General features: G+C 34.9%; 1 protein-coding gene and 1 long non-coding RNA gene across 6 annotated transcripts in view; both read right to left on the minus strand.

Annotated features, from left to right (window-relative positions):
• Positions 1-23,634, minus strand: part of LOC123864559 (diuretic hormone 45) — a 75,701-nt gene that overhangs the window by 42,410 nt on the left and 9,657 nt on the right. The gene's annotated exons all lie outside the window — the stretch shown is intronic.
• On the minus strand, positions 9,109-19,316 carry LOC123864562. Its single transcript, XR_006795809.1, has 2 exons — positions 19,226-19,316; positions 9,109-9,179 (listed from the first exon to the last, which is right to left on the minus strand). It is a non-coding gene; the product is annotated as an uncharacterized LOC123864562 (long non-coding RNA).

Here is a 23,634-nt window from a genome sequence, read left to right on the forward strand (position 1 = left end):
GCAAAAACATGTCATGGTTGCAAAACTAGTGATTTGTGCAGTAATTATATATATGCTACATATATTATATACATAGGAATATTCACGGTATATAATGATGCTTGATTAATAATGCATCGGCCGCATAGTTAACGCAATTTCAAAGAGGTGCCAATCTTCTGATCAAAGGGAAATGTTAGGCATGACCCAATTCAGGCTTTTAGGAACTAGATTGCTGAAGCATGGCATAATTATTCCTTACTTTACTTGTAAATATTTCATTTTACACTTTAATCCTGAATTCACCATCAACCCATCCCGAGAGTAGTGAGCCGGTGCGCACTACTATACATACAAACATCTGTATATATAAAATTCAAAGTCCTGACTGACTGACTGACTTATATATCAACGTACAGCCTAAACCGCTGGTCCTGCGACATGAAATTTGGAGAGTGTGTTCTTTGTAAAGAGTAGGTATCCACAAAGCAAGGGTTTCTCTAAATTCCACCCCTAGTGAGTTAAATGGGGGTTGGAAGTTTAGGTATATGAAAGTCCTATGTTTTTGAAATTAGAGATATGAAACATGTAAGACTGAGTGAGTACTGAGGTAGGTAAGTAAGGCCTTTTGCAGCAGGAAAATTTCTAATCTCATGAAAAACCAGAAATTTTACGCGGACAAAGTCGCGAGCAACTGCTTGTTATTGTATAGAAATGTAAAGATTAAGAAAGCGGTGATAACCTAGTGGTTAAGACGTCGGCTTCCTAGTCGAGGGTTGGGGGTTCGATCCCCCGCCTGCACCTCTAACTTTTCGGAATTATGTGCTCCATAATGTTCTCAAATGTGTGAACAATGTAAAGTCTGCCAATCCGCACTTGGCTAGCCTGGGGGACTATGGACTTAAGCCCTTCTCAATCTGAGGCTTGTGCTCAGTAGTGGGTCGACCATGAGTAACAGTTGATAGTAGGAATGATAATACAAAAGTAAAAATCTAAACGTATTTTCTTTTTCATTTTATTATTTTGGTCGTCTATTTTCTGACCATCTTAAACAAGATAGGTACCATTAAAATTGTCCAGTGGATTGTAAAATGTTGAATGAAGTCATAATATCTATTTACCTACAAACAAAATGAAGGCTTTACAAAGAGGTAGTCCCTAACTAAGAGTTACCCAAATCCGAATATTGAAACACATTAAAGGCTAGGTAGGTACCTAACGCAATAATGAGAGAGGAGACCCGTGCTCTGTAGTGAGCCGGCGGTGGGTTGATCATGATGAACGTAACAATTCATGCATAAACGAGCTTTGTAGTTCAGTAGGTATTAAGAAAGTTTGATTATGAATTTTTTGAAGACGTCTTATCCTGACTGATCTATCAACGCTCAACCTAAGCCGCTAAAGTTAGAAACTTGAAATTTTGACCAGAGGCACTAAAAAGTATTTTTGGAAATTCAACTTCTAAGACATGAAAGTCTGTATAAAAATCCGCCTATTTTCAAGTTATTTCCATGAAAACTTGTATTTGGGCTTTCAGTTAAAAATGAAAAAAATTGTTTCAGAATTATTTTAAAAGTTTTGCTTATTAGCTATAATCTACTTAGTACATGCAATTTATTTCATATACTTACTGTGAAGGCCTGCCACATATATCTTCCTATCAGACCACCCAGACTTGGGTTTTGGTACCTAGCCACACAATTTAGTATGTGAGCAAGTTTTATCCATTACACAGCCGAGAAGATAAACAATTTACATTCAATTCAACTTCTTAATGGAAAGCTTATAACCTAAATAGGTATTAGGTATGGTATTCATGGTATCACCTTAGTGACGCGTTGAGAATTCGGAAAAAGGATTATAAAGTTGCTTCTTCATTCATTTCTTTGGTGCTTCTTTTGTGGAAACTCATAATATATAGGTAGATGCGAATAGATAGTGTTGAAGTTAAAAGGTAAACGGGCACTTTAGAATAGAAACCATACCCAACCATGGCGGCGGACACAAGCGAAATTAAGAGTATGTATTCAAATACGGCTCGGATCTATGACATAGGTCGCGTTGTTGTGGGTCATGAAAATCACGAATAACTTGAAATAATTTGTATACAATGAAAGACAAAATATTGATATATACCTACCTACTCTTTTCAATGTTTAATGACTTGCCCCTCATCGATTTTGAATCAAATATTTATATGAGTATACCTAAAGGTTACAATATTATCTTTGATTTAAAACTAATTTGGTTCATGTCCGCCATTTTTGGCAAAGCGGGTCAGATTACGCGCGTTTACCGTTAGTAAATTGGGATATCTACTACGATCTACAAAAAACGGTACATCGCCTGATGAGAATCAAAGTTGGGAAAGAGTAATAATTAATTTATTATTATAGAACCGATCGTTTATACAATAACAATATATAACAATAATATTTCGTAATATCGCATACCTATTGCTTCAGGGTGCCTATCAAACTTTCTTATCACGCAATCACCCTATCAATATACCATTTGTAGGCGATTGTTCGCACAATGTCGGCAATGGTCGGATTATCTATGGAGTAATGGTATTATGACGTGTAACTTATAATTATTATTAGATACTGAACGACGCGACGCACGTGCTTCTATTTTAAAGGTCTCCACACAGGAATAATGCTCTCCATACAATCTATAAGTGCCGCGGTGTCGTGGTCGTGGGTCGCAGTTGCATAGATACCTCAAGACTGAATGACTTTCACCGTTAAAGCAAGTGATACTTAATTGCTTAAGATATTAAACCAGACTTACTTTTCTTTTCATTAAAAAGATTAGAAACTGGAAAGAGTTAACCCGCAAATTCAAAAGCAATACATTTTACTTTGAAGAAGCTTTAAAAAGAAAATACCAGCAATGTGTCTACGTGTTAGTGCTGTTCTCGGCTAATCCCAGGGCTTAACATGTTTTCAACGTTTTACCTTTTTATGTCAGTTGCCACTTTCCCGAGTTGGAATGAGCAACATTTGATTTTATAGATATTAAAATCTCTAAGACTTACCTATATGATATACTATTTACTTAAGTAAAAGCTGAAAAGTTACAGAGGTACATTAAATTGATTTATTGCTAACCCTAACTGCTCCTATAAAAAAATTATATCCATATTTCATCGTCTAAGCATTACTAATGTTCACAAGATACATACCTACATACCTATACACTAAGTATTTGTTATGTGCTGAGTTGTGTTACCGTAAATTGGCAGTACAAATTTGCGTAATGTACACCATGTGCTAATTAGCAACATGTAAACACAAGGGATGACAATGACCACTCTTACAAGATATAAACAATACAAACACAAGAGTTTGCATATTATGCACCAAGAGCAAGGTTTAACAAGACCAACGTAACCTGAAGATGAGTGTTAAGTGTTTAATTTGCAAAGACATGGGCTCGTAGTGAATAACTTATAATACCTACATCATTTCATTATAAAGTAAATAAAACGTTACACTAAGGAACAACACAACAAAAAGCGTTAACTAAAAAATCGAGATAAGTACAAAAATCTACCTATAAGACGACGGACAGACAGACATGATGCAACTATAAATACGGGTGCTTGGATTCTGTGTGAAATCGAGCGGGTTTCAGCCGTTCACTAGGTATAATCCGCGACAGGTTGAGATGGCAATCGGGGTATTAGGCGGGGGCCGCCCCGCATTCCGGCACGTCACCCGCGCTCGTCTGCATTGGGTTAGCGCGGGGACTGTGTGGGTGTGCGGGGCGCAACCTGTCGCTTACTATAGGTACCTACTAAGCACCAAGAACATTATTAATAACAGCAGGTACGTTCAAAGACTTGTTATTACGTTCTAAATATTAAAATATATAAGTCTATTCGAAAATTTTCATTGTCGTTTTCATTCAATTGAAAACTATCTCGTCAAGTTTATGTAAAAGGCTCAAAAGTTTTTTAATCCAAATTATTATTCATTTAAAGGTCTCTTTTTTCAGCACGTACGATGTAAAAGTGTAATTAAATTGCCTTATCAGTGACTAGGGTCAGAGATAAAAAAAGAGTTTTCATTGGACTGTTCTTTTATGTCGTGGCACAATTGTCTTGTTTTTACAGAACGACGGCTTTCTATTTGCCTGTTGAATACGACAGCTAAGTGGCCCTCGGAATTACGTCAGAAGCAAGCCTTTTTAGGGTTCCCTAATAAAACAAGGAACCTCTAGGAACAGTTTCATCCAAACTTATTGGTTAGGTATACACAGAGGCGCATAAATATTTTGAAAATAAATTATCAGGGTAGGCACCACAAAATAAACGAGAGCCAAAAAAAATTTTTGGTCAAATCCCATCGAGTCATTAAACCTTTTTAATGACTCGATGGGATTTAACCAAAAATTTTTTTTTACTATTACGAGGTTATTTATACAGTATTTTGAAAAACTACCGTTTATGAAATAATAACTGCCATTAGCAACTAACATGACTACGGAACCCTAATGTGCGCTTCGACAAGCACTTGACTAAGTAAATAATAATCTTATAAAATGTACTTAATTCGAAAATAAAAACCTACAACTTTATTTCACGCTTACCTTCAAAGCTTTTGTATGATAAATAGCAGCGTATATTTTATTATAATATTATTTTTTAACTATTTCTGCTTAAGTACTTATTTTTTTTTTTACTTTTGACAGTAAAATTATTGTGTACACCTTTCTCAAAATATTCTAAATAGTAGTACATACTTACCAGTGCAGAGCCTTTTGAATCATTACTCATTATGTAATTGGTTTTGAATCTACTATCGCTTCAGAATAAGTGATTCTATCAAAAAAAAAAGCTACTTATATATTCAGAGGCTTTATTAATGTAAATTTCTGTGAAACATGAAATTTGGATGCAAATTAAGTTAAATTATTGTAATTTTGTTTTTGGTAATCGACGCGCGTTTATTGGAAAATAATCTTAATTTCATTAACGCGGTCGTAGTCGCCTAGATCAGAAAAACCAATGAGAGGCACCCGTATCTTGATTTCGATCACGTGCACTTCAAAATCAAAAAGTGTGGGATCAATATTTTTTATTTATTAAAAGAAACCACGACTGTCCTGTCATAAAACAAACTACATAGATTTTTTTTTAAGTTATTGCCAGTGTCACTCGGAACTATGTACGTTATGAATATGATACTTTAATCTTTTCAGCACTTTGAAATAAAAAAAACTAACATACATAAACCCTGAAAACATTATACTCCTTTTTTCGGGCAGTCGTGTAAAAACTGCTCGATTTTACCCCTAATCTAGAAAAGCTAATAGTATGAGTAAAAGCACTATCAACCATTCTGTGACTCAATAGTCGTAAAAATACCTGTTCGTTCTCAAAATACTTAATCGCTAATGGTTTTTAAGACTAGTGAGCTATATGATAGATTGTTTGTAGAGTTGAGTTACCTATTTGTTTTAAATTGAAGCTTCGTTCTTTAACGAAAAATTGTATTGCAGAAATATTAACCTAACACAATACACATTATATACTGATTCCTTGAAATCGCAAATTATCTCAAAAGTACTGAACAGATCTTATTTATTTCAATTTTCACTGATAGACATCTCATTCTCTGTATTTCATAAACAAATGGGACATAAAAGACGTTGTATAAATCCTAAATCCTATGTAAAATAGTATTTAATGAACAACTAATAATTTAGGCACCTTTACCTATTGATTCGGGCTTAATGAATAATACGCAGGTGCTAAACGATTAAGTAATTAATACTCAATTAATCACTCCGTTTTAATTTATTCCATAACTCCTAACGAGTTATGTTCAACCGACACTTTGAATTTGCTTTATAGCTCTTAGGTTAAAATAATATCTAACATTATTTAAGTTATAATATGATATTGTGATTTATTTCTATACAAAATTGCTATGGAACTTTACCTAATTACTTTGAGGAAATAAGTGGTACATAATTAAGTTATCAATGCCTGATAACTATATAAATAAGTATGTATAATGCAATATTACCCATATCAGTCATGTAAGAAAAAAACATAAAAAATACATTTATGTACATGTACCTATATTGTATAGTACAGGTAGGTACTATATGACTACAAACACACCGATGGAAAGTGATGACGCAGCGTGATCAGAATTCAGATATGCCTATTCAAAGAACACCTATCCAAATTTTAGAACTGGAACGAGGAAAACGTTTACCGCGTGCCGGGAACAGATTCCACGTAGGTAGATAATTATAGCAATATGTAATAGGTAGGTAAGTAAATAGTTAAAATATGAACTATGTATAAAGTAAAAACGATCCTACGTACCTATATAAGAATAATCATTCCTGAATTTTGCTTTCTTTGCTTGTATTTTGAACATAACTTACGAGTATTTGCATTAAGTACTGACTTTAAAAATAAATAATAAGTTTGTATAGTGTCTTGGAAAAGTCCCAACGGTCCCAACACACTGACTGATTCATGAAATTCGCAGTTTCCCTCTATAATCTAGAAAAGTAAAGAAAAAAAACGATTTTTCTAAATTTCCACGGGAAAGTCTATTTAAAGATGATTTAGTCGCTAGATTTCAAAAAAAAAATACTATCTTATTTACTATTAATAAAGATAAACTCAAAATATATTATACTATTTATTTAATTTCTGACATAATATTTTACATTTTACATAGCATCTGACGTAATACCCGTGTGTCAATACTTTAACATTACCTGAAACCCAGTGAACGACAAAACATAGATAACTCGTTTCGACATTTTTGGAGTCACAAAATCATGTCTGTTGACCAATTAAATTAACGTAAATCACAACAGAAAGCAGATTCGTGATTGATTCCTACTGTCTGTTAAGCGGTACCTATTGGCCACTGCTGTGATTCTCTGTGTTGGCTGAAGTGATAGTTACGGAGGAGTTACAATCGTTACGTACCTTACAATGGAGCCTACGAATATTTCTATGCTTTGTCGTTCACTGCTTAAAACCTGCCTACCTATAAAAGGCTTTACATACCTACCGTAAATCGGAAAAGATGATTAAATATTTATGTTTTCCAAAGGATTTTTCTTTTCACGTGAATTCCATATCATTATACTAAGTCTTATTTTAGCTACGAGAAAGGTTTTAGATTACTTTGCTATGTCAAACTTTCAAAGCAAAAGTGAAACTGTTTTTGCAAATTTTCTCAAAAGAGTTTTGTTTCATGTATAGAATTGCAATCAAACATGTTGGCGAGTGATTATTCAACCTAAATGGAAGCACTCTTGCCTAGAAGATGCCTATTTACTCCTGACTTAAAGGTCCTACTCTATTAAAAGTGGAGGGGAAAACTGATGCTGAAGAGACAAATCACTTCGTAGTTATAGTTCGCGACAGGGCCAGGTGGCAATTTTCTAGGGAGATATACACAAATCGATCGTGGTCGATACAGACTCGTGCACCACTACAACTAAAACAACGCGGGTGTGACGGGAGTCCCATCTGCATGACTCACTTCATAGTTCATACCCCGTTTGTCATTTCGACCTGTCACGAACAAAATATGTCCGTGCGAATACGTACTTGCACTACGATACTACAAAGGTGAAGGAGGAACCAGGTAAAAAGTTCTTGGGCACTATTTATATGCCTATCCTTGGAATACCTATAGACAGCCAACTTTGAGGCGTTGTTCTAAACTTTAAAAAAGAAGTTAGAAGAATAGGTTAGTTAGTTATCTACTTAGTATTCAACAGATTTAAATTCAAAATGGAAACTATAAACTACGTTGTCACTTTAAACGTCTCCTTACCAAACCATTAAGCAGTGCTGTTCATCAGACTTTAAGCAGAGGCCTACATAAATATTCGCTGCTTAAGTATTCGGTTCATTGCAATAAATCAGCAGTCGACTGGGATTGATCGGATAGAAATGACTCTGCATGCCCGAAAGATTGATGTCGATGTTCATAGCTTGGTATACTTACGAACATTTCTCTCTTCAATTGATTTAGTAGGTGCTTAACTTCTTTTGTATGATTTCATCGGTTTCACAAACCTCAATTATATCTAACTCACTGGTTCATTGGATAAACTGAAATCTGAAAGGTTGTAAGTTCAAAATGGACTAATGTCGTACATAGTACTCGTACTTCTAGAAAGCTATACGCCGAGTTGAAGGGGAAAGGACACTAGATACATTTTTTCATGCTAATCTCAAAATTCTTAAAATGATTATCATTTTATATGTTTAGGTACCTACAATATATTTTTATTTACTTGGTTGCTAAGATTCGTGTCCTCCATTTAAAATACACACAAAAAACAATTTGGTATAGAGGTGATGAAAAAATAACTAACAATCAGATGAAAAGATTTGCTCTATAATATTATACCTAGTACAAAATATCAATGAAATATTGTTTTTATATAGCTGCTGAAATTTGTCAAGGTTGGCTCCCTTCGGATACGGAAGTCGAAGGCTGCCAACGGGACCCCGTTACTAAGCCGAGCTGTGCGGCCGTCCGTCTATCCGTCCGTCCGTCCGCCTGTCTGTCAGCGGACTACATCTCGAGAACAGTAACAGGTAGAGTTGAAAATTTCCACAGAATTTTTAATAATAAAAATATCTAAATGGCTGCCATGCAGATTAAAAAGTGTTATTTCTTGTACGATGCTATGCTTTCGTATGCGAGTTCAGCTCGCACCTAACCAATTTTTATTTCTTTTGTCATTAGTTTTGCTACCTGAGCAGCCAGCAGGTGTCGCATTCTCATGTGAATACATCCCGAAAAGTAAAACTGTTCACGGAAAAATGGCCGTCTACGGAACTACTCAATTATCCTACGCAAGAATTAGCACAAGTGAGGTTTTGTGAAATTAGTTTTTCGTTTTGCGCAATAAAGGATTAACTATAAATAGTATAATAATAAAGGTAGGTAAATCCCAAAACAGAGCGAAATTTTCTCATGTTCTATGCGTTATATTATTATTTCTTTCATTTATATTGTGGAATATACCTACCCATATATACCTATACCTACGCATAATAATATTATTATCACTACCCATATTATAAATGTGAAACTGTTTGTTTTTTGGTTTATTGGTTTGATGGTTTGTCCTTCAATCACGTCGTAATGGCGTAACAGAACGAAGTAATTTTTTGGATGGGTATAGTTTAAGATCTGGAGAGTGGCATAGGCTACTTTTTATCCCGGAAAATTAAAGAGTTCTTTAAAAGAAAATAACGAGATTTTTAATACCCATAAGCCAGCGGATGAAGTCGCGGATATTAGCTTTATTTATAAGTATAAAGAGAAACTAAAGCAGACGTTTTATGATACCAGAAATTTCATTACAAATTTCACTTCAATAAACGCATCCTGTCTTACCCCAGTACTAACATGTGTCTATTCTAATAACGCGGAACCTTTAGTCACGACCAACATCATTCGTATGATAATTTTATTGTGATTCCTATGAAAAGAGGGTATAAGTTCAAATCATCGGCACTAAGGACTCAAACACTCTAACAATATGTGTGATAACACCGTAACCCAATTCATTTGTATAATTTTTCCATTTGTAAAGATCAAACAGGCTCGTTATCATAATCATCATGCGGAAACTAATACGAGAACAACTTGTTGGATCTACTCCATATGCATTTATTTTTTATTAGTGCTTCCAGTTTTAATTTACAGGAAACAGAGTTATAAAAACAAATATTCGGAAAGGTCGCATCGGTATAAGAGATTTGGATCGGTGTAGGCATATGCTTGATAATAATCCGATGGTTATTATATTTTTATTTAGTCCACAAAACTGACTACAACTGTAAATAGATAGTTAGTAGATATAATATAAAAATACTGGTTGTCAATTGAGTGTACTGGAAGTAGACGTGGTTTAAATCTTCTCGAAAAAAAATAGATGTCACCATTAATTAATATGTAGATTGTAGATACTACATTCTGGCTTCGTCCGCGATGAGTAAAAAGTAACTTCTCAGTTTCTCTAATTTTCCGCATAAAAATATTTGCCAAACAATCCAAAGTTGTTCATCTTTCAAGTCTTTTGTACAAAGAATGTTCAAAGCGATTTAAAAATTTTATTACTCTTTTTTGTGATTTTATTAAAAAGGCGTCAGAGTTTTTATCCGTATTTTAAAACAAGATTTTTATTATTTGAATTGGATCTAAATTAAATTTATTTAAGAAGGGAGAAAATCGAATTAATTAATACGGTCGTTACTGAGTTAACTAAACTGTAGTTAAGGTACTCTTATTTTATCGTGTATAGTAACATTGGATAACAAGATGAAGTTAAACAGCACTAAAACCCGACTACTACCTACTTGTTTTTCTGTCACTATATAGATATTTATGATCTCAGAATTTTTTCCTCTTTCATTTGATAATACTCGATACAATAGCAAAAAATATTTTTTGAAGACCCGCTACTTTTTTGGATGTAACATCCGTCAGGTCGATTTTTTCCTATAAAATGCAGCCTATGTCACCCGGACGTTAATAACGAATCGATTGACACCTCATTTATCAAAATCGGCTCAATACTTTAGGCACTACGGTGGAACATAATAAATACATATGAGTACATGGACTGCTAAAATCATAACCCTTCCTTTTGGCTTTGCCGTAGTCGGGTAAAAATTTTTGCTGTCAACTTATCTACTAATTACTCAATAACTACTAATCAAAATACTTAGATTATTATCAGATAATTACTTAAGTACGAAGGAAAGTCAAATCCAAAAGCGTATATTGCAAGACAAGCTTTCTTTTCATAGACTGGAAGGACCGAAAAGTTTTCCCGCTGTTTCTGAAATTGGGGTCCCATAGTTAGTTTTCGCCAAGCAGCGCTACTTCGCTCGCACGTAACATGTTTAACGTGTTCGATCTTTGTAATTATTATGGGCCATTACACCACTGTGGCTTTGCTTTAATCCGATAAACGCATTTACGAATGCCCGAATAGAAGGTTAATTCAAACATAGTTTCATAGTTTCTCAGTATTTTGCGAATCAGGCCCATTGCAACTAAAATTTTTTGTAATGTTGTCATTTCTTGGCAAGAAAGTAATTTGGTTGCCAAAAAAGACAACATTATACAAAACAAAGATAAGTTTAACTGTTCATGTGCAAGTGGGCCTCAGTATCTGTCTGTAGAGAAATCACCACACAACTCTAAATAGCTTCTTCTAGAGTTCTGTGAAACAATGAAATACGACGTATAGGTTTATAAGACAAAACCAATTTAGAAAAGGTCTTCATATAGGTCTGGTATTATGTGCTCACACATGGATCTAATCCGAAAAACGTAGAGATCATAGGATGAAAAATATCATCATAATTCCCGGAAGCGTAATATCCGAAAACCGAAACAACCCTATTTTATTGTTATCTGAATAATAAAAAATGTCTATTATTAAACAAAGGTCATATTTATTGTAGGTTCTTTAATCGACATCGTTGCGTCAATAGCAAGACCCTGTAAATACCTACCCTCTGCCCTGTGTCTGAAGCGAGTCCCTATGCCGACGTCGAAACATTTACCGATTGAAGAATCCTCAACATACATTTTATAACAACTTTATTCATCAAATGTAACACGTTTATCACAGATTTTTATGTTAAATGTTTGAAAAGTGAAACCACCATGTTTTTACTGGTTATTCTCGGTATAAAAAGGACATTGTGATTTGTGAGCCAGTGTTTCACTTTCACACATTCTTTAAAACCCTCTTTTTCCTATAGTGTTATGTATCATTTACAAGTACATACATATACATGTCATTCACTGTCCATGCAAGCTAATCTCCTATTATATAGGTACCTAGGTTGCCTGGAACAGATCACTTACAGTAATCATCATCATCAACTCATCGCCGGCTCACTACTGAGTACGGGTCTCCTCTCAGAATGAGAAGGGGTTGGCTGTAGTCTCACTTTGACCAAGTGCGGATTAGTGAACACATATATTTGAGAACATTATGGAGAATTCTCAGGTATGTAGGTTTCCACACCGTTTTTCTTTCACCTTAAAGCAAGTGTTAGCTATAGTTATTCCTTGAAACGGAAATAACTCCAAAAAGTTAGAGGTGCGTGCCCGGATTCGAACCGACTAGGAGACCAAAGTCTCAGTATCTATACCTAATAATAGAGTCAAAAATCAACAAGTAGCAAGTGTTTGCTAAGTCAAAGTCTGTTAAGTTGAGAAGCTGTGCATCCGGGCTTCAGAGTTCCGATCACTGCAACCTTCATTAAAGTTATACCTATCCCTATCCAATTGCGAGAGGTAAAACTTCAATCAAAGCAAAACTTGAGAGTCAATTCTATGACGATCTTTACGTTCTGAAAACTACATGTTCCTAAGTTGCTGAATTGAAATTCAAGTTACCTATACGTTTGATTTGGATTGTGTGGAGCGCGCAGGTTTTCACCTTTTGGATATATTGGCGGAGTTTTCTTTGTGACTGTGCGAGACCTTTGCATATTGAGTTTCAATAGAAATGCAGTTAAGTGCCTACTGGTATTTTTACCAAGAAGTTGATATATAAAGCTAAACTTATTTTCAATATATTAGTGAAAGGTAGGTTCCTACACGGCATCGTACTGGAACGCTTAATCGCTTGGCGGCACGACTTTGCCGGTAGGGTGGCAACTAACCTCGGCCGAAGCCTCCCACCAGACCAGATGAGAAAAGAAATTACAAAAATCCGAATCCGTGCCGGAAATCAAACCCGGGACCTCCAAGACCACAGCGCTTACCACAGCGCCAAGAAGATGGTCAGTGCCGCTACGTGCATGAGTGTCACGCAACTAGCAAACGCACTTTTTAAAATACGAATGTATGAACTTTAGAGTTTTATATCTTTGCCCTACAAAACATTTTGATAATAGGTGATAACAGAACAAAACTTTATCAAATTTAATATAGACGATTAACTGGAAAGCTGAGAAACATGACAAAGGACTGTTTAATCTGTTTTTATTTGAGAGGAATTTACTTGGAAAGAAAGAAGACTACTGTAAATACGATAATAAAATGAAGAGGCTCAAATAAATTCGCTTAAGATTTAACGAGTACCTACCTAACAATTTAATAAACGAGTGAGGCGAAAACTTAAACCCAAGCATTGCCATTCTTAAAAGCAAAAATACTTGAAAAATTAGTTTTCCAGAAACGCAGTTTATTCCTAAATAGACATTCACGTAGTTAATCGTCTGCTATTTACAGCTCTTATCAAAGCCATAAAATATGACATATTCCTGACTTTGAGTGATTTCAGCAAAACTTTTAATGCTGTTGATCATAAGATTCTGGTAAATCGTTTGCCTTCAACTACTAACAAATCTCCATTAGTGTCTCCAACAGATCCATCTCTAACAGCGCATTCGAGTTGATGAGACCGTGATAGTCATGATGATGATGACAGCTAGAGATCTGTGACACACAGGCGGACAGACAGAGAGCAGAGTAACATTAACAAGGCCCCGTTTTATTCTTTTTTTTTTTTTTTTTATTCACTATAGGTAAGCGCTTGACCACAATCACACCTGATGGAAAGTGATGATGTGGTCTAAGATGGGACGCGTTTACCTAGAAGGTGCCTATTCACTCTTGTTTTAAAGATACCCGGATTGTAATTGGTAGGAAACACAGATCGCGGAAGAGTATTCCAAACCTTAGCCATGCGTATGAGGAATGAAGACGCAAAACGTTTCGTCTTTAGGTACGGAACTCTAAAAACCACCATTCAATCCTCTAAACACTAGATATTTAAAAGGATAAACTGATTGAATTTATCTAAGTAGTATACTTTGATAGCTACCTAGCTGTGTACCACAGCTCAACCGTTAGTACTAGAAACTTCCGTGTAGGTTTTCTCTAAAACCCTAAAAAGAAATGATTTTAATTTATTCTACCCGAGCGAGGCCAGGGCGAGTCAGCTGGTTGAATATAGCTATTGTCTGAAAATAATGAAAGGTCTTTTTTACCAGATGGTTTTTAGGGTTTTTGAATGGATCTCAAGGATAAGGGGTTCTAAATTAAATTTTGCGATCTATCCACATTAAATCTCTAACGACTAATAAATTCTAAATAAATTACATCAGGGGCTTTCTTGAATCCTTTTTCTTTCACTTTTACTTCGGTTTAGGGTTCCGTAGAAAAAAAAGAAAACCTTACTATAGCTTATGTCTGTCTGTTTGACATTCATTTTAAAAATAAAATCTGTAATCTGAGCTTAAAAGTTGTTTAGCGCAGTTTTGTAAACCTATTACCACTACCCAGAGCGGACACTGTTTTAAATTTTTGAAAAAAAAAAAAACAATTCTGAAATGAAAATTCTAAAATTGAAAATAAAACGCGGGAGCCGACAAATTTTTGATTACCCCGATGCCCTCAAGACTTGTCTCGTTGAATAACATACCTAATAAATAAAAATTTAAACACGACTGCTCTCTGATATTTTTTTTTTTAAATCGGCCAAGTGCGAGTCCGACTCGTGCACTGAGGGTTCCGTACTCGGGTATTTTTTCCGTCATTTTGCACGATAAATCAAAAACTATTATGCATAAAAATAAAATAAAATCTGTTTTAAAATGTACAGGTAAAGCCCTTTCATATGATAACCCATTTGGTATAGTTATCTTACTTTGAAAATTAAAATACGTTTTAATATTTTTTTGTGAGATAAGCACTAATTTTTTCGGATTTTTTCTTCACTTGTGCAGTAATTAATACCTATCTACCTGCCAAATTTCATGAAACTCACACACATACACATACATATCTATATGAACCCTGAAAACATTGTATACACTCCTTTTTTGGGCGGTCGAGTAAAAACTATCTTTTACAAAATAATGATCTTCAAAGTTTTTAGCAACTTAGTATATAATATCATGACTATGGAACCCTACCGTACGAAGTTAAGATTAAATAAGGCTTATTTTAGAGATTAAAGTTGTTCAACCAAATAAGCACATAAGTAGATAGGTAGGTACAATATGTACAGGTATCTAAATCCAATAGAGTTATAACATTACATGTTTGTTGCTCTATCTGTATTGGGGAATTTAAATTATTCAATTCAATCATAGTTATTCAATAGACTAGGTACTTACGTAGAGTCTTTGCTGCCTTGTTTTTTAATTAATAATAATAATAATAATTTATAATATAAATGTTTCGGGATTTTAACACTGCCAATATCATAAATTTGAAATTGTGTTTGTGTGTTTGTTTGTTTGTTGGTTTGTCCTTCAATCATGCAGCAACAGGTCAGAGACAGGTCAGGATTTTTTGCAAGGTTGTTAAGTTCAGTTAGACCTGAAGAATGACATAGGCTACTTTTTTATCCCGCAATATCAAAGAGTTCCCACGGGGTTTTAAAAATCTAAATCAAAATATAAAATATATCAATTGCAAATAAACAGTCTCTTAGCTCTGGTTTGTATAGATATAATTGACACATTCATCAGCAAATAAACTAAAAGTTTTAAGCTCCCTCAAAAGTAAGAACCAGGTACACAACAAGAGCCGATCCACATTTCTGATATGTTTTATTGAACTAGTGAACTTTCTTTTTGTCGGAGTCCAAAATTCACCAAACAAATAAGGGCATGAAATGATACAGTACTGTGTTGGTCGCCAAGTTACATAAGGAGCCCAAAATGGCAAACGGTCCAAGAGATAGGGGTGAGCCAAATAAAATAGCAGTGGTTTTGAATTCGACTGCACCCACACAAAGGTTATAAAACTCCAGTAAAACTCTTTTATGGATTCTACATTTAAAAAATCCTCTGACTGGAATTATGAATTATCTTTTGTAGGTCTAGTTTTAAAATGTAAGTACCAAATATTGGTGAATTGAGAGTTACGCTAATTTTCAATCCCGTGGGTAAATTCACCGCGCGCCAGGGCACTTTGACCTGAAGGTTTTACGTTCTTTTCGTAGTATATTAAATAAAGCATTATGGTGTTATATTTTTATAGGTCTCATACAGTTCAATTTAAAGAAATATCTAGGACAAAGATTTCGCCGATAAAATAAAGAAGTTGCTTAATAATTCACTTGGCAAGTTTTCATATCTTTACCACAAATGATAATTGACACGTCTTTTTTGTTGATGAAATCTCAATCTCTTAGTTCCTTGATATCGAACTTAGCTTCTTTTTCACATTTATGCTTTTGGTAAGATAAGTTGTCCTACGTGAAATTATTTATTTTTACTTAAATTCGCATCGAAAGGAGGAGTCATGTAAAGTGTAAACTTTCATATTAACTTACGTTTAGTAATTCTACCTACTCATAATCAAAGTCATTAATTAATTATTGTTTAAATCATAATTATTTACGTAGGACTTTGTTTCGATTAACTTGGTTCAGTATCTTGCATTAATAAGGTAACTTATCCCCAGAAATTACATGCCATGACACGAATATTCAAGATTTAAATTAAAAACTCGATAAAACGTTGTTTAAAAAGATGTCTCGGAGCATTTCCCTCCCTGTAACAATAACGAGCCCACAGCTGTCAGGGAGGAGGGTGGTCTGCAGGAAACAGTTTTTTCTGCCTCAGTTGAATACACCTGAAATGTTTTATAACACAGTATTGTTTGGGTGGACTCAATCTGTGTTAAATCGTTGCAAATTTCGGATAAACCTACATACAATATTTACCTACCTTCCTACACAAAGAGCTGAATGAAAACGAAGATACAGTATATCTGGCTTTCATCTATGCAAGGATTGCTTAAGTCATGACTAAGTATTGATAAATTTGAGAGCTTAGTTGTGTGTGTGTTGTTAGCTTAGAAGTGTAACATGTACCTATATTGCTGTCAGAATTATAGGCCTACCAATCCTCCTTGTTTACTATTAGTCTTACCTACTACACTGATGCGCTTTCAACTTGCGTTAGACGCATGCGCGTACCTACGCCTGTGCGCTTTCCTCATGTGTGCTGGCAATCGCGCAGGCATCAAGCCATGTGGTGCACGCCATACCGCAGGCACTCTCTAGCAACCTCATCCTCGTTTGTGACGCCCACGCAATACGCACAACTTGAATATAAATTAATACTACTTACAAGTAGGTAGACGCATGAGCTACTGCATGCATTACTTGGACAACATACAAGACGCATACCTCTATGCAAGGTTCAACGCAATTTGAAAACGCACCTGGTAAACAGACCAGTTAAGCTACTTTTCAGTTCAAAAGTTTTAATAGTCACATGAGCAGGTACTGATACGACATTTACAATAATGTTAATTGTAATTTAATAAACGTAAGTATAGTTGATGACGGATACGTAATGCACCATTGATTCATAGCCCAAACACAGGTAGTGGACAATGAAAACGAAACGATGATGAAATATAAATATTAAGTTGACAATTATTATGTTACAAATAAATAATAACTATTAAATAAACTAAATCTTTATAACCATATCAATTCCAGCGCAGAGAGGCATAATGCTCAAGATGCTGGAAGCATTGCTCTTTTGGGTGGCCAAATTAATTATTATAATTCCGAAATACACGTAGCTGCCAGATCTTGGACTTGTTAACACTTTTTGAGAGGAACTCAAAAGGCGTTCGAGCCTACGGGCCACATGGATCTAGGGTCTCCACACCAAAAGTTACAAAAATGAAGCAAAATGCTTGTGCGCATACATTTTCTGTTTATAAATTTAAATAATGCCAATAAGGTTCGATGCGGTCAAAACTTTAGACTAAACATAAACCTAACTTGTGGGCGCGAATCTCATGCCTATTCTAATTTGGGAATTCGACAATTCCGTATCACGCACGCAATACAAATCACGCATTCCAAATCAAACTTTAGGATTAGTTCAGGAATTCCATCACGGCTTTGTTCGGCAAATAAATATTTACTCTCCTGGAATAAGCAAAGGGTAAATAAATGAAGTCAACAGCCATTATTAGAATGTTTAATTACCAATACTTAGTTCATTTTAACTATAGTAAAGTATTATTTATTGGTAGATCTAGCTCCTTAAAATAATATGTAATTCCTAAACACCCCCCCATCATACCCCTTCTAGGTTAGAGTCCGCTTCCATCTTAGGCTGCATTAGGACTTACCACCAAGTGAGATTGCAGTCAAGGGCTAACGTCTTGCCTAACTTGTATCTGAATAAAAATAATTAAAAAAAACCTTGAGTAGTACAACGTACAAATCAATTTAGTTGTACAATTGTTTATTCTTTTTAATCCTCTCATAGTTTTTAAGAGGGCTGCGGGACAGTAATAATGTCAGGCAATCAACCTCTGTCATAATAAAATGAGTATTAGTTGGATACTTTTCTTTGCAAGTCAAGAAACAGAGTAAAAATGATACGAATACAATGCAGATTTCCAAAAAAAATTGATGCATAGATATATCAAAGCGAATAACTAGTTTATAGTAAAATCTAGAAATAGTCACATAATATATTCAAAAGTATGTGTAAGTACTTTGATAAGTTACATCGGTTTCTAAGAACATATTGTTGAAACTTTAAAAACTTTACAGCGCGTTAGAGAAAATTTGTTTTAAATCTACATGAGCTCCAAATTGTGATTGTAATATGTACGTACATCGTAGTTAGTTATTTTAATTAAAATGAAAATGTAAAATGATTTTAGTGTAAGGTAGAATTTTCCCCAACTTCGTTTAATTCGAATATATTATGTTAATATTCGCCTATAGTTTCGTAACTCTAGTTAAATATTCGAAATATGCCTTTACGCCGCAAGCCTCGCTAAGCGACAGTGTAAATATAGTTTAAAGCTACTCGTACACTAAAAGGTTCCAGGAAAACTCGAACAAGAGCTAGATTCAGTCAATAAAACTGATTTATTATGGCCAGGCAAACAGCTATAAATCAAACTCGAGCGTGGCAGTGTAGCCCTGCACTTGCCTATAATATCATCACACTTCTTATATAAATGCGAAAGTGAGTTTGTATGTTACCCGACTGCGGCAAAGATAAAAGGAAGGGTTATGATTTTAGCTGGGCCGATTTAGATGAATGTGGTGTCAATTGATTCGTTGTAAAGGTCCGGGTGACATAGGCTATACTTTATACGAAAAAAATTGACCTAACGGATGTTATTAGTTTGTTGGTTTGTCCTTCAATCACGTTGTAACGGAGCATCGATGTGATTTTTGTATGAGTATAGTTAAAAACCTGGAGAGTGACATAGGCTACTTTTTATCCCGGAAAATCAAAGAGTTCCCACGGGATTTTTAAAAACGTAAATCTACGCGGGCGAAATCGCGAGCATCAGGTATTTTTTTTTTCCTTTATTTTTTTGGTGGGGGATCAGGTACTTGCAAATAAACTTGCAATCGACGTCAATTTGGTAACTTTGGACTGATTGGGTAGGTATAAAAAGTTTTTAATAAATATTATTTCATCTGCTTGCCAAATACTTATAAACTTGTATAATATCGTGTATAATGTGACTCTTAGAATCGCGATATCTCAGGAATGGTAACTCTTAGGAAAAAAATTAAAAATACCATTTTTGTAGAAAATTTTAAGATCTACAACTTTGGTCTGAGTTTTTTTTTTTTGATAAAACTTGCCGTTTTTAGAAAAATCCAAAAAACCTCAAATGACCTTTGACCCCAATAACTATTGTAGTACACATGTTATTATGATCGATGGCGACTTTTAACACTTTATTTGTAATGGTAAACCCCAACTCTCCACCAATATTTGGCTATAATAATTTTTGATATTTTAAATGTCTATATTTCCCGGACTACTTACTGTCCTACATAAAATAAATGAATGTTTTGATTTAACTAAATTTAAATTATGTGCTAGGAATACGTAGTACGACAACACCGGATGAGATTTAAATCGTTGACCTTTCGATTTCAGTCCGCTCCTTGGCCATTAAGCTATTAAAGCTTATTTAGATCTATCTTACAGTCCTATAAGGATACATAAACTTAAGCAAGCTATGACGTAAGACGTGTAATAGCTACAAAATTCCAAGAGGATAAAAAATAAAAAATATTAAATGTACTTGCTTTCATACGTGGTCTAAATTTCAGAAAATAACAATGAAAAACAGAGATGAATGGCAGCGATTAATTTCGACCCTTCTTATTGCCTAAAGGTAGGTTTACATTACGAACAATATGTAACATGTATACTTCAATAAACATTTTGTTATTCGTTTTAAGTATAACCTGAATAAAAACCACGGACCAAAAAACAATTTTTTCTATTTTATTATGCATATAAAACTCAATAATAAATAGATAAAATAAGTACTCAAAGAAAACGAATTGAAAACACTCTGTGTGTTCTAGAAGACTTATGTGGTGTTGTGTGTTGGGACTTGGTGGTGCATATTGCTTGCTTTTCCTGCTTCTTTAGGAGTGTGAGGGGTCTGTCTAATGGCGAATTATAGCGAATTAAGCTTGTGGTTCCTTCTCATAAAACATATCGTTTTTTTCGTTCGTTAATTTGATTAACGCAATTCTTAGCAAGAAAAATAATTTTATAATCTTCTGCCTAAAACTTAGTTCAAAAGATAAAAATTGCATTTCATCATTGATTAAAAGGTAGGTAGATACCTAAAAAAATTAGCATTATAAATATTGTTTATAAGTAAACATATTTTCAGAATCATAATGTAGACTTGGTCTTAGACGCTTGGATAGTGTCTTCTTTAGCCTTCGTTTTAGCCCTTTTCCAAAACTTACCGAAATTAAAGGTGAATCGTTTTTAATCTCGACCCTTAGAACAGTTTAAGTGCTGTCATATTTTGGGCGGTTCTGTAATAAATAAAACAAGTGAAAAAGGCAGGAAAGTTTTGATGACCTCTTTGAGTGCCCTATTGCCGAGAGGGCTGGATTAGATTGCTGGGGCATAGCTGGGTCATGGAACCATGACAGCCTAGTAGTTAAGATGTCCGTCTCCTAATATAAAGGTCGGGGGCTCGATCCCGGGCGCTCACCTCTAACTTTGCGGAGTTATGTGCGTTTTAAGTAATTAAATATCACTTTCTTTAACTGTAAAGGAAAACATGACTTCGTCTGTGTTGGCGTTTGCTGGCGCGCGTGCGGTGCTTTTTTGGAGTGTTTTTTTTTTGTTGCAAGTGGTCGGTTTTTGTGTTTTGCTGGTGTTTTTTGGTGGTGGAACTGACTGGGAAGCGTTCTAGAGGTGCGTCGCGCATGTGTCGGTGGGTCTTATATAGTTTCTCTAACTTGTAAATAACTAAAAACACATTGGCTAATCTATGTAAAGCCAGACGAGAGAAAAAAAAAGGAAAACATCCTGAGGACACCTACATGCCTTGAAGTTCTCCATAATGTTCTCAAAGATGAGTGAAGTCAGACAATCCGCACTTGACCAGCGTGGTAGACTATGGCCAAAGCATTTCTCATTCTGAGAATACCTACCCTTTATCGCATTTATTACTTTGTATGTTAGATAAGCTTTAACGTATTTTCAATGTTTTCAGTGAATTTCTGGTGATATTAATTAACTGACCTGTGCTCAGTAGTCGGCCGGCGATGGGTTGATCATCATGATGATGATGATGATGATTTTGCCTCAGATTTATTCTGGACGGGACCCAGAGAACCTAACTCTATCTAAGCTTGCCGAATCTAACTTGGGCCGAAGATACAAAGCCTAAACTCTGAAACTCAAGAAGAACTAAAATAATAATATTATGGTTTTAAAGGGATTTAAATAAAGCCCATCCATGCCCGAACGCTGGGTGCTTAATAAGTTGTGATGACAAATTTACGCGGCGGTATCGACTAGTAGCAGCTGCGTTTTGCATCGTGAATTTTATGAGCGATTTCCTCGTGAAACAATTGTACTGAAAAATCCTAAGGGTGAGTCCACACTCATAACAAGATTTTTTTCGCTGATCCCGATCACATATCGTCATGTTAAGCACGCGTAAATCTTATTAACCGTCCTTCCAATGGGTAAAGCAAGTGCTGTAAAAGCTTACCTAACAAGGTAACAGCATTTTCGAATTAATTTCACTCTAAATTAAACGCAATAAAGAGTTGGTACAAAATGTAAGTAGGTCATCACCATCATCATGATCAGCCCATCACCAGCTCACTACTGAGCACAGGTCTCTTCGGATCGAACGCCTGATTTTTATTTGTATACGTGTCGGTATTTTGAACCTTCTGCCAGACTCCCTTAAAGTTTTAAAGTCTAAGGGTGTCTGGCAGAGGATTGCCATGATACTAAGGGTCTGGCAATACATGACGAGCTATACTAATCCAAAGAAAATATAACAAAATTAGACTTTATAGTTTGACGTAGGATTTTTACACCTTTTTTACTTATTATCTCCCAAAACCACCATGATCCAAACTCCCTGATCGCTCTCAACTGAACTCGTTGAGTTCAATTGAGAGCGATCGTTCGTGAACTGAAGTCGCTGATCGTTCTTCCCTGTGTTAGTGTTGGGGACAGTACGCACTTTCAGCTTTATAAAATAACGAAGGTCTAGCACGTACTGGTTCTTAGTCCAATACTATTATCATTCTTATCAAAACTACATATTGAGGTCACTCAGATATTTTGTTGTATATTTTCCTGAAATAGATGAATATAGATGGACAAAACTCTTTCTATTATTTTGTTATCAAAATACTTATCAAAGCGGTCCAATTCACTAGATAATAGTCTCAAAACATGTTTTTGACACAAGGTTTGCGTTTGGGGACTTATCTTAATTACAAAGCCGTCCCGAGATATTATATCTTCATTCTGATTCACTTAAATGCTGCGCAATTACTAAATTATCTATTTTAGTTATTCTAAATTGAATGGAAAATCCCTTCTCTAGAGAGTTAAAAACATGTGTGTACACCTGCCTTAGGTGTATAGGTAATATAATATGTTACACATTATTTCATAATTTTACAGAACAAAGCTACTAGATAACGCCCGCAACTTTGTCAGCGTGAATTTAGGTTTTTTTAAACCCCGTGGGAACTCGGGCCAAAAATTCGAGTGGGTAGCCTATATTAGTCCCTGGGATGTAAGGCTCTGTGCCAAATTTTATCAAAATTGGTTAAATTTTTGGGCAAATAAACAGACAAACACACTTTCGCATCTATGAAATTAGTGTGGATTCTTCTTTTGTTTTGATTTAATATTATATGCGCAGATATGTAGAATTCGACAACTGAGGATCCGATTCGTGAAAAAAACGAACTAAGTATAACATAAACTTATTTTTTGAGTTAAGCTTACTTAGCACATCGTAAGATCTTATTTCATCAGATTATTTTCTTTACCCAATAAAATCAAACTCCTATAAAAACCAGGAGCCTAATATCCCTGATATTAAATTGCTAGTTTTTTCTCCCGGTTTGGTAAGTAAAAACATTTCCTCGTTATAAAAAATAATACAAGACAAGATATATTATGTCCCCAGAAACGATACATAACGCTAACGAGGCAAAGGTCCATTCACTATCTGGAAAACGGCACTAACGATTTGGGTGAAATTTTTTATTTAGATATACCTTCTGTAGTACTTTCCAAGTTTATCTAGATAGACTCACCCCTGAGTTCCCGCGGGCATTAAGGTTTCC

The sequence above is a fragment of the Maniola jurtina genome, chromosome 4 (assembly GCF_905333055.1).
Source record: "Maniola jurtina chromosome 4, ilManJurt1.1, whole genome shotgun sequence".
NCBI classification, from domain to species: Eukaryota; Metazoa; Arthropoda; class Insecta; order Lepidoptera; family Nymphalidae; genus Maniola; species Maniola jurtina.